Raw genomic sequence first — 20432 nt, 5'->3', positions numbered from 1 at the left:
TGCTTTAAATGGTAACTGACTTACCAAATGATCTGTTAAGTGCCTATTAATATTAAGGGTTTTCCAGTAGAAAACACAGTATTTGCTTTTCCATTTTGAATAACATACTAAATTTCTGATCAAAGAAAGGTTACTTCTATTTTTACATAACAAACAGTAAAGATCACGGAACCTTACTCTTACAAAACACTAATTACAATGATCACTTTCAGAAAGTGGGATTACCAGGCTAGATGAGATCCCAAGTATTAGAACTACTTTTTTGAGTTACCAATTTAAGTTTAAAGAACATTTTAAAAAGCTATTAACTTAGGCAAAACTGTTTTAACAGGTCCACTACAAAATCTTTTTATTTTTAACTTAAACCTGTTTAAGGGGCCAAAGTGATTTTGGCAAATTTGATTAACAGCACAAAGTAACGTATCCAAACTTATTGGATCTGAGACTTGCCTTGTTTTACACGTAAGTAGAATTTACATCGTTTCCACAGATAGATTATCAGTATCTCAAGGAATTTAAGAGTGACCTATTCAAGTAAGGCAATCATCTTGGTAGCAAACTTTTATTGAAATCTTACATAACTCAAGCTTTATAAAAAGCCAACATAATTGAAAATTGGGTTCTCCCTCTAAAGCCTTAAGTATTCAAAGCCTGAAAAGGTTAATTGAAAATTAAGCAAACAAATATAACAATAACAAAACCCCTTCAGCAGATCCTGCTGAAATACTTAAAAAAAAAAAAATCTAAATGAGCTTAATCTTTACAAAAGTTATTTTAGCTCAAAAGCTATAAAATCAAAGTTATCTTAATTCTACAAAGAAGGGAGAGGATCTTTGTCTTCATGCCATTTCTTTAGAACCTCATCTTTTTCATCAAATTTGGCTACAAATCCAATTTCTGTGTGCCCATTTTGGGAGGTTTCTTCTTGCAGAAGAGGCCAAGTAGAAACATGAAAGAGTAACTGACTAAGCAAGTAGGAAAGTGTTCCGTAATAGTGTGCAAAGAATGGAGAGTTCTGGGTTAATCTCTGGAACTTGATCTGGATCGTGACCTTGACTTTGAACGAGATCTAGAACGGGATCTTGAAGCTCTTTTTGGTGGAGGGGACACAGAACGGGCCTTTGAGGGTGGAGCAGGTAGGGGTGAATTGGAACGGGACTGGCTCCTTGATCTAGATTTGGACTTTATATCACCTTTTCCATTTTCTTTGGGGGAACGAGATCGAGAACGAGACCTGCTTCGAGATTTCTCATACTCATCCTTCGATCTGCTCCGAGAACGCGAACGGGAGCCCCGATCAGACTTGGGTTTAGATTTGCTTTTTGATCTAGATTTCCTGCCTTTGGAACGAGACCGTGACCGACCTTTGCTCCGAGACCTGGATCGGGAGCGACTTTTTGAGATACTTCGAGATCTACTGCGGCTGCTCCTACGACTTCTACTTCGTGACCTTCTTCTAGATCGTGACCTAGATCTGCTTCCAGAATAAGACCGCCTATGGCTTGTTCGTGGCTTATCTTCAATGAGTCTAATATTTCTCCCATTGATTTCTGTACCATCCAGTTTATCCAAAGCACGCTTCATGTCAGAGTAGGAGCGAAACTCAATGACACCTTCATTTGTGCGTTCTTTGTGAGCATCTGCATAGGTTACTTCACCTGCTTGTCTCATGAAATCCTTTAAATCTTGCCAACTGCAACGACTAGAAAGATTTTCTACAATTAGTCTGAATTCTGTGCGTACAGGTGGTCCATATTTGTCTCTGCCAGAGGTTCTCCGACTGCTGTATCCACCTCCACCACTGCGGCTTCCGTAGCTGTAGCCGTCGCGATCCCGGCGCGGGCCGCGGGCGTGCTCCATGATCACGCGCTCGCCGCACAGCTCCTTGCCGTTCAGCTCGTAAACGGCGTCGTCGGCGTCGCGGGAGTCCTCCAACTCCACGAAGCCGTACCCATTTTTAAGGTCTATTTCGAGAAGGCGGCCATAGCCACTGAAAAAGCGCTGGATGTCCTTCTCCCGGACGTTGTAGCTCAGGCGTCCTATGTAGACGCGCGGCATGTCCGCAGCGGGCAAGGGGCCCGAGGGCTGGCGGTCGAACGGCGGACCGCACGGCAGTAGCCGCGGTGCGGGTGCGGTGACGGCGAGAGCCCGGACACGCACCTCACACCACAGCGGCGGCCGAGTCCAGCCACACAATCACAATCCCGCCAAATTTTAAGCAATGGCTTAAGTGAAGAGGTGGAGAAGGCAATGGTACCCCGGACACGACTGAGCGACTTCACTTCCACTTTCCACTTTTCATGCATTGGAGAAGGAAATGGCAACCCACTCTGGTGTTCTTGCCTGGAGAATACCAGGGATGGGGGAGCCTAGTGGGCTGCCGTCTATGGGGTCGCACAGAGTCAGACACGACTGAATTGACTCAGTAGCAGCAAAGCGAAGAGGAACTAAAAAGCCTCTTGATGAAAGTGAAAGTGGAGAGTGAAAAAGCTGTCTTAAAGCTCAACATTCAGAAAACGAAGATCATGGCATCTGGTCCTATCACTTCATGGGAAATAGATGGAGAAACAGTGGAAACAGTGTCAGACTTTATTTTTGGGGGGGGGGTCCAAAATCACTGCAGATGGTGACTACAGCCATGAAATTAAAAGACGCTTACTCCTTAGAAGAAAAGTTATGACCAACCTAGATAGCATATTCAAAAGCAGAGACATTACTTTGCCAATAAAGGCCCATCTAGTCAAGGCTATGGTTTTTCCAGTGGTCATGTATGGATGTGAGAGTTGGACTGTGAAGAAAGCTGAGCACTGAAGAATTGATGCTTTGGAACTGTGGTGTTGGAGAAGACTCTTGAGAGTCCCTTGGACTGCAAGGAGATCCAACCAGTCCATTCTGAAGAAGATCAGCCCTGGAATTTCTTTGGAAGGAATGATGCTAAAGCTGAAACTCCAGTACTTTGGCCACCTCATGCGAAGAGCTGACTCATTGGAAAAGACTCTGATGCTGGGAGGGATTGGGGACAGGAGGAGAAGGGGACGACAGAGGATGAGATGGCTGGATGGCATCACTGACTCAATGGACATGAGTTTGAGTGAACTCCGGGAGTTGGTGATGGACAGGGAGGCCTGGCGCGCTGCGATTCATGGGGTTTCAAAGAGTCCGACACGACTGAGCGACTGAACTGAAAGTGACTCATATTTTTTTAGTCTAAATATAAAAGGTAGCTGCACTGTGATTCACAATGGATGATCTTCTCCTTTACTAATAATGACTGTTGCATTTGCTGTTCTTCACACTAGTTGCTATGTCAGGACAACTGCATGTTTTGCACAGCACTCTCTAGCAAATGTTTTAAAATTCACCCTCCAGAGACTATCTTCAATAAATGGGCTTCCGTGCAGTTAATGAATATTTTATTACCCTCTTTCCTTCTTTTGGTCTAGAATAAAAAACGGGTTAAACGTGAAGTGTCAAATTAACAGGAATGTTTCATTGAACCATTCATTCTGTGAAACACTTTTGTCAAATATGTGTGTATTCCATGTAATCAATTTACTAATGTAAATATATACCAGCGAAAACATGAGTGACTCACTATGAAATGTTTAATATTTTCTAAGCATAATTTCTGGCACTATAAACACATCATTTTTGACTGACTTGAAATAAGACAGTCATTGACTGGTATCTGATAGGCCACTTATTCTCTAGAAAGTCAAACGCCTTGAGAAAGTCTTCTGTAGTGAAATTATTCACCTAATACCATTTTTCTGTTGTCATTATTTGATCATCTTTTGCCTTGTGACCACGTAAAGTCACGGTGAATTTTTTAATCATTCATTATTTGCCTATCAGAGAATTTCTGCGTGGTTTGGGTCAAATTTGGAGCTTCTTTTTTAGAATAACTCAGAAAATGTCTCTGCTACTGTTAAATGATGTCATGTAACATATCTTTGCATTCTAGGAATGGTATATATGTTTTCTATGGTCTTAAAAACGAGCCAAAATATGTGAGATTCAATGAGTTCATATTGCTCTGGCACCTGGGCACAAATAAAAAACATTTCATGAAGATATGCTATGTATCTGATACAATGTTAAACATTTCAGTGTGTCATCTCATTATATCCTCACCATCATACTGTAATATGGGCCTCCCCGGTGGCTCAGTAGATAAAGAATCTGCCTGCAATGCGGTAGACCTGGGTTCAGTCTCTGGGTTGGGAAGATCTCCTGGAGGGCAGAGCAACCCATTCCAGTATTCTTGCCTGGAGAACCCCCATGGACTGAGAAGCCTGGCAGGCTACAAGTCCATGAAGTTGCAAAGAGCTGCACGTGACCGAGTGACTAAGCACAGCACACTGTAATATAAGAGTTAATGTAAACTACATTTTATCATTGAGGAAGTTCAAATTCAGAAAGGCAATTTGTCCTGTGCCAACTTATAAGCTGAAGTTTGGGTTAGTCTAATCCAAAAGCCTGTGTGATTTCTATTTCCTCATGTGGATCCCAGGTTAACATTGACAGCCCTTCAAAATATGAATGCAGTGATGCTTAATTAGATTTTTTAATTCACTTTTTAAAAGTAGAAATGGGGTAAACATAAGGCAAGATACTTTCAAATGCTTTATACTAAAACCTTAAAATAAAAATTAGGTTATTTCTATAGTAAATATGATAGGTATGATTGAATTTTGAATTCTGAACTTCATCTCTAGTTAAAGCAGTCCATATTTTTCTCAACTAAAATGGATAATTGATGTTTTAACCTTGTGTAAACACTATAGACAATATATGCTTTGCTTTTCGGTCAGTGATTGAGCCAGTTTTTTCTTGCTAGACTTATTTCTGCATCTAATAAATAGTCTGTGAGTACATGCAATATGCCAGGCACCCTTCTAGGTGCTTGAGGTGAATGATGAAAAAAAAAAATCTGCCTCTATGGAAATTACATTCTACTGAATTTGATCTCTGGAGCTAACTCATACACTACTCTGAAATATATTACTTGTAGGCAAGATGCCTATATAACCTTCATTTGCCATTTGCTGAATTCAAGATATCAGGATAATCAAAACATCAAACTTAAGGTGATTTTTAATCTACCAATGATAAGACGATTCTTTCCTTGTATGTGCATGTGTTTATCTCAACAAAATGGAATACAAGGAAGTGTTGAGATGTCCAGTTGAAACAGACTTTCCTTCAGTCAACAAATAATGGTCAACAGCAAATTCAGAAATGGAGCAGGTGGTTGTGTCCATGAGATTCTTTTAATTTGTTTTTGGTAATCTTATTTCTTATGATCCTTTGCTTTTTCTTGCTTTAGATGGTTCTTATTACTTCTCACTTTATATTTGCTATTTCTCATTTCTATTTCCACTGTTAGTGATCTTTCCTTCTATTTCTCTGTTACTTTCTTACATCTAAATTCATGGTATGAAAAGATCCAAAGTCCTTGTGTGCAGAGGAGTCTAGTTCCTGTGGTTACAGTGCTATCATATAACACACTTCAGTGATTGTGGTGTGATTGGTGAAAGAATAGAATATTTGCTAGCCTAAATGGAAACTGGGAGACCAGGTGACCGATGACAAAGGTAATCTAGGTGAGAAATAAAGTAGACTGGACTAGAGAAGTAAGAATGAAGTGTCAAAAGGGGCCAAATTCAGCAAATAATCAGCAGTTAGAACTGACAGGAATTGCTGATGTAGGAGGTATGGTGTGAGGTGTTTTGTTCAGAGTTGGCACAGAGAGCAGATGAAATTCACAGGGACAACATTCACACATTGAGGCATTAAATAAAACGTTCTCATTTCATCCTGAGAAAGACTGCTTTCCTTAAAAGACTTGACTTGTCAGAGGATAAAGGGAGTCACAGAATCCTTTATAAAGAATTCTTATTGATGGCTAACGATTCTTATAAGTCACTAATCAAGAGGTGGAGGGAGAAAATATAGAGTGATAGTTTTTATGATGATTATAATTTTGTAAACAGTGTAAATTATCTGGATTATAAACCACAGATATTGAATATTTCTGTTTTTGCTTTGCCTTAGACTTTCACTTGTCTCCTTGGTAACTGGCAATTTTAATTATAGTAAGAAAAACAAAAAAAAAATTGACCACTTAAAAATTTATAAAATCAGACTGGTTAGGTTGAAAGGATTCTCCTAGAGCCCTAGTGCTAGTTTTACTTATTTTTTAGTTATTGGGTACCATCAGGAAAGTATACATTCAGAGAAAGAAGAGCATATCAGAAAATTGACAGCTTTGTGGATACCTTGAAAGGCATGAGTAAGATACATTAGAAAAGAAAATATCAGTGAAAATGAGTGAAGCTTCCCAAACAAAGAGAATTCAGTGATTAAGTGTGTTGTCAACAGATTCTGACAGTAGGCATGCAATGAGAGTTTGGGTATTTCACACACAGGCACTATTGCATCAGACAGATAAATAGACATCACTAATTTTCTCATTGGGTTTGACGAGTTCATCCCAGTTCTTCTGTAGTCAACAAGACTAGTATTTAATGTATTTACTGTTGATTCGCTGGGAACATCTATTTGGAATATGGCTGATTTGTGATCACAGTGAGAGGTAAATCATTTGGAGATTAGATAGATAGATAGATAGATAGATAGGCACTGAGACTATTGTAGCTAGCCTTTTGTAGCCAAAAGAAGAGTACGGTATATTTAACAGGCCATTATGTAAAATTCTTGTTTGTCTGTTTTTTATATAATAGCTCTTACTCAGACATTCTTTGCAATTTTAGAAGATAAAGACTGAAAAGGAACTAAAGAACAAAATAGATTATTTGGAAGCACTCAAATTAAAACGCTCAATTCTCACTAAAAATATCAATGTTGGAGGTTACTAAAAATGAAGCATGATCAAATAGCGTCAGAAATAATATATTTTGCCAAGACAAAGCCTGATCTAAGTTAAGCTAGGTTATCAGGTTCACTGGGGTGACAAAGGTAATATAGTTGGAACTAGTGATTACTAAATAGGGACTGTGCATATAATAATTTCATTTAGCATTCAAACAACTCTAAGATGTAGTTGTTATTATCTCTACTTCATGAGGTAAAGAAACAGAGGTTCAAGAAGATAAATATTACCTAGGACTTGTAAAAAAAAAAAAAAAAACCTAAAGTAAGTGGTGGAAGGATAAGTCAAACTCACATTCTCTTCATGACATTTTTACATCCTTCTTTCAGTAAATGTCTTCTTTAGCAGTAGGAAATCTTCCATGAGTTTAAAAGAAATGGCCAGGAGGTAAATTTCAGCACCACAAAAAGAAGCACCTTCTATCTATTAAACACTCTGCAAGGACTTCCTTGGTGATCCAGGGGTTAAGAATCTGTCTTGCAATGTAAGGCACACTGGTTAGATCCCTAGTCCAGGAAGATCCCACATGCCATGGAGCAACTAAACCTCTGTGCCACAGCTACAGAGCGCACACTCCAGAGCCCATGAGCTGCAACTACTGAAGCCATGTCTCTAGAGCCTGTGCTCTGCAGCAAGAGAAGCCACTGCAATGAGAAGCTGGCACACCACAATGAAGAGTAGACGCTGCTCACCACTAGAGAAAGCCCGCATGCAGCGACGAGGACCCACCACAGTCAAACATAAACAAATAAATCTTAAAAAATAAAACACAAACACTCTCGAAGCAAAATGGACTTTCTCAGGAGCTATTTCTATCTCTTCTAACTGTAAGATCATAGGAGTCTATGATTACATTTTATAATCATGATGAAATAAATTACGAATTGAATTTCATCATACAATTCAACTTTTCAAAATGGAGTTACGTAGACATATATCATTGCTAACAGCACTCAGAGAAGATGAGGAAAAATGACTGTAACCCCTTCATCTCTGTAGACAGACACCTGAATAATCATTGTTTGTAAGATCATGGCATCTGGTCCCATCACTTCATGGGAAATAGATGGGGAAACAGTGGAAACAGTGTCAGACTTTATTTTTCTGGGCTCCAAAATCACTGCAGATGGTGACTGCAGCCATGAAATTAAAAGACGCTTACTCCTTGGAAGAAAAGTTATGAGCAACCTAGATAGCATATTCAAAAGCAGAGACATTACTTTGTCAACAAAGGTCCATCTAGTCAAGGCTATGGTTTTTCCAGTGGTCATGTATGGATGTGAGAGTTGGACTGTGAAGAAAGCTGAGCACCTAAGAATTGATGCTTTTGAACTGTGGTGTTGGAGAAGACTCTTGAGAGTCCCTTGGACTGCAAGGAGATCCAACCAGTCCATTCAGAAGGAGATCAGTCCTGGGTGTTCTTTGGAAGGAATGATGCTAAAGCTGAAACTCCAGTACTTTGACCACCTCATGCGAAGAGCTGACTCATTGGAAAAGACTCTGATGCTGGGAGGGATAGGGGGCAGGAAGAGAAGGAGATGCCAGAGGATGAGATGGCTGGATGGCATCACTGACTCGATGGACGTGAGTCTGAGTGAACTCCAGGAGTTGGTGATGGAAAGGGAGGTCTGGCGTGCTGCGATTCATGGGGTCGCAAAGAATCAGACACAACTGAGTGACTGAACTGAACTGATATTCAGTTGCTTTGTAAGGGCCAAAACCCTTGGATTGGGAATACCACCCACACGGCACTACTCATGAGTTGATCCATGTGTTTTTTAGATCAATCAGTAAGAGAAACATACACCAGATATTTTCTGATTCTTACCTTTATAAGTTTTGAAATGAGATCTTGTATCTACTTTCAGTTCAGTTCAGTTCAGTTGCTCAGTCGTGTCCGACTCTTTGCAACCCCACGAATCGCAGCACACCAAGCCTCCCTTGTCCATCACCAACTCCTGGAGTTCACTCAAACTCATATCCATCGAGTCGGTGATATCATCCTGCCATTTCATCCTCTGTCGTCCCCTTCTCCTCCTGCCCCTAATCCCTCCCAGCATCAGAGTCTTTTCCAATGAGTCAACTCTTCGAGTGAGGTAGCCAGAGTACTGGAGTTTCAGCTTCAGCATCATTCCCTCCAAAGAAATCCCAGGGCTGATCTCCTTTAGAATGGACTGGTTGGATCTCCTTGCAGTCCAAGGGACTCTCAAGAGGCTTCTCCAACACCACAGTTCAAAATCATCAATTCTTCAGCGCTCAGTTTTCTTCACAGTCCAACTCTCACATCCATACATGACCACTGGAAAAACCATAGCCTTTGTATCTTGACAAAATAGCTTCTGTCCTTTAATAGAAACTAAACCAAAATTATTGGTCTCACTGGTCAGGCTAATGATAAGATTATATTGAGTCCAATCAGTTCAGTTCAGTTGCTCAGTCATGTCCGACTCTTTGTGACTCCATTGACTGCAGCATGCCAGGCCTCCTGGTCCATCACCAACTCCCAGAGTTTACTCAAACTCATGTCCATTGAATCTGTGATGCCACGTAACCACCTCATCCTCTGTCGTCCCCTTCTCCTCTCACCTTCCGTCTTTACCAGCATCAGGGTCTTTTCAAATGAGTCAGCTCTTAACATCAGGTGGCCAAAATATTAGAGTTTCAGCTTCAACATCAGTCCTTCCAATGAACATTCAGGACTGATTTTTTTAGGAAGGACTGGTTGGATCCCCAATACAAACACATTTAAGAGACCAAAAACATGCCACCCTAACCGAATCACAATGTCCTTATCACATAGACACTTTACTCAGCTGATGCATATAACTGAACCACACTAGTTACAGTCTTATATTCTGAGAAGTTGTATTTCCTCTAATTTGTTTCCTTTTGGACCTTTACCTATAGTTCTGATGGACTTATTTGTGACCCCTATATTCATAAATAAATAGTATCTATCACTATAATAATGTCTATTTGAAATTTGTTGTGATCCAAAAAAAGAAAACTACAGGCCAATATCACTGATGAACATAGATGCAAAAATCCTAACAAAATTCTAGCAATCAGAATCCAACAACACATTAAAAAGATCATACACCATGACCAAGTGGGCTTTATCCCAGGGATGCAAGGATTCTTCAATATCCGCAAATCAATCAATGTAATTCACCACATTAACAAATTGAAAAATAAAAACCATATGATGATCTCAATAGATGCAGAGAAGGCCTTTGACAAAATTCAACATCCATTTATGATAAAAACTCTCCAGAAACCAGGAATAGAAGGAACATACCTCAACATAATAAAAGCTATATATGACAAACCCACAGCAAACATTATCCTCAATGGTGAAAAATTGAAAGCATTTCCCCTAAAGTCAGGAACAAGACAAGGGTGTCCACTTTCATCGCTACTATTCAACATAGTTCTGGAAGTTTTGGCCACAGCAATCAGAGCAGAAAAAGAAATAAAAGGAATCCAGATTGGAAAAGAAGAAGTAAAACTCTCACTGTTTGCAGATGACATGATCCTCTACATGGAAAACCCTAAGGACTCCACCAGAAAATTACTAGAGCTAATCAATGAATATAGTAAAGTTGCAGGATATAAAATCAACACACAGAAATCCCTTGCATTCCTATACACGAATAATGAGAAAGTAGAAAAAGAAATTAAGGAAACAATTCCATTCACCATTGCAACGAAAAGAATAGAATACTTAGGAATATATCTACCTAAAGAAACTAAAGACCTATATATAGAAAACTATAAAACACTGATGAAAGAAATCAAAGAGGACACTAATAGATGGAGAAATATACCATGTTCATGGATCGGAAGAATCAATATAGTGAAAATGAGTATACTACCCAAAGCAATTTACAAATTCAATGCAATCCCTATCAAGCTACCAGCCACATTTTTCACAGAACTAAAACAAATAATTTCAAGATTTGTATGGAAATACAGAAAACCTCGAATAGCCAAAGCAATCTTGAGAAAGAAGAATGGAACTGGAGGAATCAACTTGCCTGACTTCTACTACAAAGCCACAGTCATCAAGACAGTATGGTACTGGCACAAAGACAGACATATAGATCAATGGAACAAAATAGAAAGCCCAGAGATAAATCCACACACATATGGACACCTTATCTTTGACAAAGGAGGCAAGAATATACAATGGAGTAAAGACAATCTCTTTAACAAGTGGTGCTGGGAAAACTGGTCAACCACTTGTAAAAGAATGAAACTAGATCACTTTCTAACACCGTACACAAAAATAAACTCAAAATGGATTAAAGATCTAAATGTAAGATCAGAAACTATAAAACTCCTAGAGGAGAACATAGGCAAAACACTCTCAGACATAAATCACAGCAGGATCCTCTATGATCCACCTCCCAGAATTCTGGAAATAAAAGCAAAAATAAACAAATGGGATCTAATTAAAATTAAAAGCTTCTGCACAACAAAGGAAAATATAAGCAAGGTGAAAAGACAGCCTTCTGAATGGGAGAAAATAATAGCAAATGAAGCAACTGACAAACAACTAATCTCAAAAATATACAAGCAACTTATGCAGCTCAATTCCAGAAAAATAAATGACCCAATCAAAAAATGGGCCAAAGAACTAAATAGACATTTCTCCAAAGAAGACATACGGATGGCTAACAAACACATGAAAAGATGCTCAACATCACTCATTATTAGAGAAATGCAAATCAAAACCACAATGAGGTACCACTTCACACCAGTCAGAATGGCTGCGATCCAAAAATCTGCAAGCAATAAATGCTGGAGAGGGTGTGGAGAAAAGGGAACCCTCCTACACTGTTGGTGGGAATGCAAACTAGTACAGCCACTATGGAGAACAGTGTGGAGATTCCTTAAAAAATTGCAAATAGAACTACCTTATGACCCAGCAATCCCACTGCTGGGCATACACACCGAGGAAAACCAGAATTGAAAGAGACACATGTACCCCAATGTTCATCGCAGCACTGTTTATAATAGCCAGGACATGGAAACAACCTAGATGTCCATCAGCAGATGAATGGATAAGAAAGCGGTGGTACATATACACAATGGAGTATTACTCAGCCGTTAAAAAGAATTCATTTGAATCAGTTTTGATGAGATGGATGAAACTGGAGCCGATTATACAGAGTGAAGTAAGCCAGAAAGAAAAACACCAATACAGTATACTAACACATATATATGGAATTTAGGAAGATGGCAATGACGACCCTGTATGCAAGACAGGAAAAAAGACACAGATGTGTATAACGGACTTTTGGACTCAGAGGGAGAGGGAGAGGGTGAGATGATTTGGGAGAGTGGCATTCTAACATGTATACTATCATGTAAGAATTGAATCGCCAGTCTATGTCTGACGCAGGATACAGCATGCTTGGGGCTGGTGCATGGGGATGACCCAGAGAGATGTTATGGGGAGGGAGGTGGGAGGGGGGTTCATGTTTGGGAACGCATGTAAGAATTAAAGATTTTAAAATTTAAAAAATAAAAAACCAAAGTTTACTATAAAGCTACAATAAAAAAAAAAGAAATTTGTTGTGATCATTTTTATTCTGGATACTGAGACAAGGAAAACTAACAGAAAGCTGACAGATTTCTCAAGATGCCTTTGAAATATAGATATTTGCCTCTGTCCTCTAACCTCTTCAAATGAATTGTGTTTCATATGTTTATTATCAATAAATAGTATCTGATGTGAATACTAAGATTCTAGCTTTTACATAAAAGATATAGATTGCATTTACTACAACTGTTGGCAAGCATGTGGAGTGACTGGAACTCTCTTACATGGCTGGTTGGAATATAAAAAATTGTTAACCCACTTTTTAAAATAGTTTGGTAGTTTCTTAAATTTTAAATATACGTCTATAAAATGCTTCATTCATTTCATGCTAAGTATCTAGTCAAGAAAAACAAATACAGCTATTCATCAAAGTTTACTATGCAAAATGTTCACAGTAGTTTTATATGTAGTAGCCCCAAACTAGAAACAACACAATTGTTCACAGGTGAACAGATAAATAAAAATTCTATTTCCATACAGTAAAATACTATTTGGTGATTAAAAGGAATGAATTACTGATTCAAGCTACAATGTAGATGAATCTCAAACTATTATGCTTAATAAAAGGAGTATACATTGTATGATTCCATTTATACAAAATTCTTTAAAAATTGCAAACAAATCTCTAGTGACAGAAAGCAGATCAGTGATTGTCTGGAGAATAAGGTAAGAATAGGTTGGGTATGAGGAAATAAGAGGCTACTGAGGAGCAGGGGAAAATTCTGAGGAGGACTAGTTATGTTTACTGTCTTGCTTTTTGTGATATTCTCATGGGTAAATACATATTTCAAAACTTAAGTCCTATGCTTCAAGTATGTGTAGTTTATTATATGCCAATTATATCTTAGGAAAGTTATTTAAAAACTATAATATATAAGAAAGTTGCATGTTTTTGAAGAAAAATATTTATATTTAAGACCAGGATCATAATGATATTTAAGAAATTTGCTTAACATTTTGTTAATACATTCAGATGGGAAGACAAGTCATTTTTTAAAAAATGACACAAAATGCCAAACAACAGTCAAGGAATACGTGTTGCCCTGACCACCGCCTCTTGTCTATCCCAACGACAAATTTTTTTAATAATATTTATTTATTTATGGCTGTTGGGTCTTCACTGCTGCAAGGGCTTTTTCTCTAGTTGTGGTGAGTGGGGACTACTCTCCAGTCTTGGCGCATGGGCTTCAGGAGTTATCACACATGGGTTTGGTTTCCCCACAGCATGTGGGATCTTCCCAGATTAGGGATCAAACTCATTTCCCCTGTGTTGGCAGGCAGATTCTTTACCACTGAGCAACCAGGGAAGCCCCCCAAATGACAAAGTTTTGATTGCAGAATTCATATAAGTGTTCCAAGGAGCTCATCTTAAAAAGAACTTCATATGTATAATCTTTACCTCTATTCACATTTGAGATCATCTGTGGTCTATGTTGGGGATTCCCTGGTGGCTCAGACAGTAAAGAATTTGCCTGTAATGTAGGAGACCCAGGTTCGATCCCTGGGTCAGGAAGATTCCTTGGAAAAGGGAATGGCTACCCACTACAATATTCTTGCTTGGAGAATTCCACAGACACAGGAGCCTGGTGGGCTACAGTCCACAGGGTCACAAAGAGTTGGAGACAACAGGGCAACTAACACATCCATTTTCACTAGCTTCATATTGGTTTCATCTCTATTAAAAAGCAAAGAGAACTTTCACAATGAAAATTAACCTCTTTTATAATGAAATCTAAATCTACTACTTTCTGTAGGTGCCATTTACAATAAAATGTTACTTAAGAGATCTGGATTGTGAAGAAAGCTGAGCGCTGAAGAATTGATGCTTTTGAACTGTGGTGTTGGAGAAGACTCTTGAGATTCCCTTGGACTGCAAGGAGATCTAACCAGTCCATTCTGAAGGAGATCAGCCCTGGGATTTCTTTGGAGGGAATGATGCTAAAGCCGAAACTCCAGTACTTTGGCCACCTTATGCGAAGAGTTGACTCATTGTAAAAGACTCTGATGCTGGGAGGGATTAGGGGCAGGAGGAGAAGGGGACGACAGAGGATGAGATGGCTGGATGGCATCACTGACTCAGTGGACGTGAGTCTGAGTGAACTCTGGGAGTTGGTGATGGACAGGAAGGCCTGGCGTGCTGCGATTCATGGGGTCACAAAGAGTCGGACACGACTGAGTGACTGAACTGAACTGAACTGAACTAAGCCACAATAACTCATCTACTGAGAATAATAGTCACTTTGGATAGTACTCGACTCCAGGAATAAAGCAATTTTACTCTGGAAAGCATCTTCATTTAACGCTACTCAACCATGCTGGGCTTCAGTATGAATAAGTTTTTAAAACTTTACTACTAATATACCCATCTTCTGGCAGTAGCCTCAGTACTATATCTTTCTCTTTAATGATGAAAACACTGTTTGTTTGTATTGCTAATATTCTTTGTCATCTAAATATAGCATGTTGTCTTCCAAGGTTAGTTCTAACCAGACAGAGTAATATATTGTGAAAGGGGCCATAGTATGCTGTTGTTCAGCCACGCAGTCGAGTCCAACTCTTTGCAACCCCATGGACTGCAGCACACCAGCCCTCCCCGTGCCTCACCATCTCCCAATGTTTGCCCAAGTTCATGTCCATTGCATCAGTGATACCATCCAGCCATCTCAGCCTCTGATGCTCTCTTCTGCCCTCAGTCTTTGCCAGCATCAGGGACTTTTTCCAATGAGTCGGCTGTTCGCATCAGGTGACCACAGAATATAAGCTAGTATTTAGCTATAGTTTTCCTTTGTACGGGAAGATCCTCCTTTGTTCCAGATATTTATTATTTTCAGACAGGATCAGTAAATAGTTTCATATCTTCTAATACGTTGATGCTCACTGACAAGCTGTATGATATAGTTCAGTTCAGTTGCTCAGTCGTGTCCAACTCTCTGCAGCCCCATGGACTGCAGTATGCCAGGCTTCCCTGTCCATCACCAACTCCTGGAGCTTATGCAAATTCATGTCCATCGAGTTGGTGGTGCCATCTGCTGGGGTCCAGCCCCTGCAGGATCCAGGGGAACCCTCAGGAGAAACGGCGTTGGTGAAGAAACTGATTTAGAGAGAGAGATAAAGAAAGAATGTTGTAGATAAGAAAATAGAGGCGAGGAAGAGGCTGAAAAAGAGAGTAAGAGAGAGAAAGAAAGAAAAAAAGGGGGAAAAAAAGAGAAAGACACAGGGAGACCAAAATTCTTCGGCGAGTGAGGCCCCTAACTTTATTTTCAAAAGGGAATTTTATACCTTGACTTGTACATAGAGGGAAATGAAAGATGCAAGGTCATGCAGAATCAGCCCAAACACTCCAGCAGTTTTGCCCTTATCGAAGCCAGGATTTTTTCTGCATACTTTTCCCACAAATGATGTTGTGTACATTATCTTCTGGCCTTGGAGGCCTGTGGACATTTTATGACCCTCTTTTGATAAAGGCTGCTCAACCAGAAAACTTATTTTCCCTCAAAGTGTTTTTTCTTTATATTTCTAAACTATGTCAGCCCCAGAAAATGCTAAACAGAGTTACATTTCTCACAGAGCAAAGGTGCAGTGAGTTACAAGAAAGAACCAATTAGCTCAAAGATCTGATATGGTTAATTTCAAGGCTACACTTGTTTTTCTTACATTCCAACTATGTTAACTAATGCACTCCCAGGTGCACAGTGGATAAGAGATATGGGAACTTAGCAACAAGCATTGGCCCAATAATGAAATCCTAAACCAGAACTACTCTAATAACTTTTAACTCTTTGAAAGGCTCTATGTTTTAGGCTTCTCGTGCTCTCACAGTTGGGGGGCTGTGAACAATCACATGCATAGCTGCAAGAGTCTGGATAAACCTGCCAGGCAAGCTAGAATGCTAACAGAACGGGTTTGATTTGAAATATTCCTCTCATGTCCAGGAGACTTATTAGCTAGAGCCCTAAGTTGATTTTTTCCAGAGAAAGGTGGTCAGGGATAGCCCTCTGTTAATGTCAGGAGAGTTGGTGAAAGGCACAAAATAGTAAGATAGACAGATTCTGGTTTGGGGGTAGATGCTCAAGCTGGTCTAGGGAGCCCCTCGAGTCCTGAAGCCTTGCTTATCAGGTCTCTTCCGCATGACCTTGTCATGGGTGGGATGGCCTGTGCTGGCTCCCGGCAGCCATCCAACCATCTCCTCCTCTGTTGTCCCCTTTTCCTCCCATCTTCATTCTTTCCCAGCATCAGGGTCTTTTCTAGTATGTCAGTTCTTCGCATCAGATGGCCAAAGTATTGAAGTTTCAGCTTCAGCATCAGTCCTTCCAATGACTATTCAGGACTGATTTCCTTTAGGATGGACTGTTTCGATCTCCTTGCTGTCCAAGGGATTCTCAAGTGTCTTCTCCAACACCACAGTTCAAAAGCATCAGTTTCTTTATAGAAAGCTGATATGGGTGGAATTAAATATCCAAATCCTGACTGTGAGAAAGTTTCTTTTCTCCAGGCATTGAAAAAGATCAACTGATCACTACTTATGAACTCTGGCTATCCCTAACAACCTCGATACTGAGTAACTTATTCAGGAAAGATAGAAAACAGCTTCAAGGCTGAAAGCACTAACCTAAGGGCGGGGCTAGTTTGACAGGCATAAGACCTGCAGTCATTCAGTACCCTGTCCTTAGAAGGGCCCTTTGGTTTAATCTTCTGTTGTCACCTTATGATGCCCAATAATTTTTGAACAAGAAGTCCTACACGTTCATTTTCCCCTGGGTCTCACAAACTAGGTGTGTACGCAGCTGTTCAGTCATGTCCGACTCTTTGTGACCCTAGGGACTACAGCCAGCCAGGCTCCTCCATCCATGGGATTTTCCCAGCAAGAATACTGGAGTGGGTTGCCATAGGTAGCCAGGCCCACTTAGGGCTCAAAAAGACTATAAATTATGTGACCTTCTCAGAACCAGTTTCCTCACTCATAAAATGAAGATAATTATTGTAGCTACCTCCCAGGATTGATCTTAGGAGTATATAAGAAAGTAATTACTATATGAGAAAGAATTTACCTTCATATCTGGCATACAACAAATACTAAAAAAAAAATACTATTATCTTAATCAATAACATTAAATGATCTCATTAATTAATATCCACTGTTTTAAAATGTCTATAAAATAAGACATTTTTACTTTGATGATGTGGATTATATTGTGCAATGTATATTGGTGTGTTAACTTTTAGCATACACATGTGTATAATATAATTTTTAATGGATTTTATATATAACAGAGATTTATATGCCATTCCAGAGGAATTCTCCCAGTGGATTAAGGCGAACACACTGCATTCTACTGCATCCCATACTCCAGAATAATTGATGATCAAGAAGATCATAATGTTCCTCTCAGCTTGACTATACTTTAGACAGACTTCATCTGACACGAGGCCCTGGCCTTCCCTTTTCTTTGAGCATTTGCTTTAGAAAATTTGGAATTATAAATTCCTTATCTGCACCTTTGTGATAAGTAGTCTTCTAGACTCTTGACAATTTTATAACCCAGAATGTCTTCCTTAAGAACATAGGAGCCATCCTTTTCAATAAGCACCGAGGAACATAGCACCTCTGACTTCCCATCTTGGTGGGAAGATGGAGTCTACCTTGAACAAGAAACAATTAACAAATATAGATGGCCCAGTCACACGGACCAACCTTCCGCTGTTACCCTTCAGTACTTCCTTCACTAGCTTACCCCAGTACTTAAAAACCCTCCACCCTGTTTCAGTGGAGTTGAGTTCAGTCTCTCTCCCCACTGCTATAGTCTTAAAGTTTTCCTTACCAATTTAATTCTGTCCAGAGCAACTTTTCTTTGACATTGAGGAAACTCTAAGGATAGGCTTTATGACCCAACATTTGAAAGTGTGGCCAGGGAACCAGGCTCTATGGATTCAAATTATGGCCACACCATTTATCAGCTAGGTGTGCTTGGGCAAAAATCTTAACCCCTCTGAGTCTCTGTTTCCTGATTTATAATGTTAGGAATATTAACAGACTGTTATACCTTATGAAGTTTTAAGAAATAAATGACATATCCATTTATAATTCTTACCCAAGGTTTTAATCTTGGCTAAATAAATGTTAGCTGGAAATAAATATCTCAATAAAACACTATTAATATTTTAATCACAGCATAAAATGACATATTACATGGTCTCTGCTAATAAATTGGGCCTCATCAACCTTCTTGTGAATACTGAAAATGTTTATGATTTCCTTTTCAAACCTACAGTCTTGAGACTTCCCTGGTGATCCAGGAGCTAACACTCCATGCTCCCAATGCAGGGAGCCCAGGATGGACCTAGATCACAAATGTCTCAATTAAAGACCAACTTACTCCTTGGAAGAAAAGTTATGACCAATCTAGATAGCATATTCAAAAGCAGAGACATTACTTTGCCAACAAAGGTCCATCTAGTCAAGGCTATGCTTCTTCCAGTGGTCAGGTATGGATATGAGAGTTGGACTGTGAAGAAAGCTGAGCGCCAAGAATTGATGCTTTTGAACTACGGTGTTGGAGAAGACTCTTGAGAGTTCCTTGGACTGCAAGAAGATCCAACCAGTCCATTCTGAAGGAGATCAGCCCTGGATTTCTTTGGCAGGAATGATGCTGAAGCTGAAACTCCAGTACTCTGGCCACCTCACGCGAAGAGTTGACTCATTGGAAAAGACTTTGATGTTGGGAGGGATTGGGGGCAGGAGGAGAAGGGGACGACAGAGGATGAGATGGCTGGATGGCATCAACGACTCAATGGACATGAATTTAAGTGAACTCTGGGAGATGGCGACTGCGATTAATGGGGCCACAAAGAGTCGAACACGACTAAGCGACTGAACTGAACTAAACTGAACAGATCCCACATGCCATAACTAAGACCCAGAACAGCCAAATAAATGAAAAAATAAATAAATAAATAAAATCTATAGTATTGCCCACCCCTATCAGTTCAGTTCAGTTCAGTACAATCATTCAGTCGTGTCCAACTCTTTGCGACCCCATGAATCGCATCACACCAGGCCTCCCTGTCCATCACAAACACCGCGAGTTCACTCAGACTCACATCCATCGAGTCAGTGATGCCATCCAGCCATCTCATCCTCTGTCATCCCCTTCTCCTCCTGCCCCCAATCCCTCACAGCATCAAAGTCTTCCAATGAGTCAACTCTTCGCATGAGGTGGCGAAAGTACTGGAGTTTCAGGTTTAGCATCATTCCTGCCAAAGAAATCCCAGGGTTGATCTCTTTCAGAATGGACTGGTTGGATCTCCTTGCAGTCCAAGGGACTCTCAAGAGTCTTCTCCAACACCATAGTTCAAAAGCATCAATTTTTCTGCACTCAGCTTTCTTCACAGTCCAACACTCACATCCATACATGACATCTGGAAAAACCATAGCCTTAACTAGATGGACCTTAGTCGGCAAAGTAATGTCTCTGCTTTTGAATATGCTATCTAGGTCGCTCATAACTTTTCTTCCAAGGAGTAAGCGTCTTTTAATTTCATGGCTACAGTCACCATCTGCAGTGATTTTGGAGCCCAGAAAAATAAAGTCTGACACTGTTTCCACTGTTTTCCCATCTATTTCCCATGAAGTGTTGGGACCAGATGCCATGATCTTCATTTTCTGAATGTTGAGCTTAAAGCCAACCTTTTCACTCTCCTCTTTCACTTTCATCAAGAGGCTCTTTAGCTCCTCTACACTTTTTGCCATAAGGGTGGTGTCATCTGCATATCTGAGATTATTGATATTTCTCCTGGCAATCTTGATTTTAGCTTGTGTTTCTTCCAGCCCAGCATTTCTCAAGATGTACTCTGCATAGAGGTTAAATAAGCAGGGTGACAATATACAGCCTTGACGTACTCCTTTTCCTATTTGGAACCAGTCTGTTCTTC

General features: G+C 39.8%; 1 pseudogene across 1 annotated transcript; it reads right to left on the bottom strand.

Annotated features, from left to right (window-relative positions):
* On the bottom strand, positions 546 to 2192 carry LOC102184427 (annotated as a pseudogene). Its single transcript, XR_001918276.1, has one exon. The product of XR_001918276.1 is annotated as a serine/arginine-rich splicing factor 6 pseudogene (transcript).

The sequence above is a fragment of the Capra hircus genome, chromosome 7 (assembly GCF_001704415.2).
Source record: "Capra hircus breed San Clemente chromosome 7, ASM170441v1, whole genome shotgun sequence".
Taxonomy (NCBI): Eukaryota; Metazoa; Chordata; class Mammalia; order Artiodactyla; family Bovidae; genus Capra; species Capra hircus.
The sequence above is the reverse complement of the archived record's forward strand: the minus strand, read 5'-3'. Positions and strand labels throughout refer to the sequence as shown.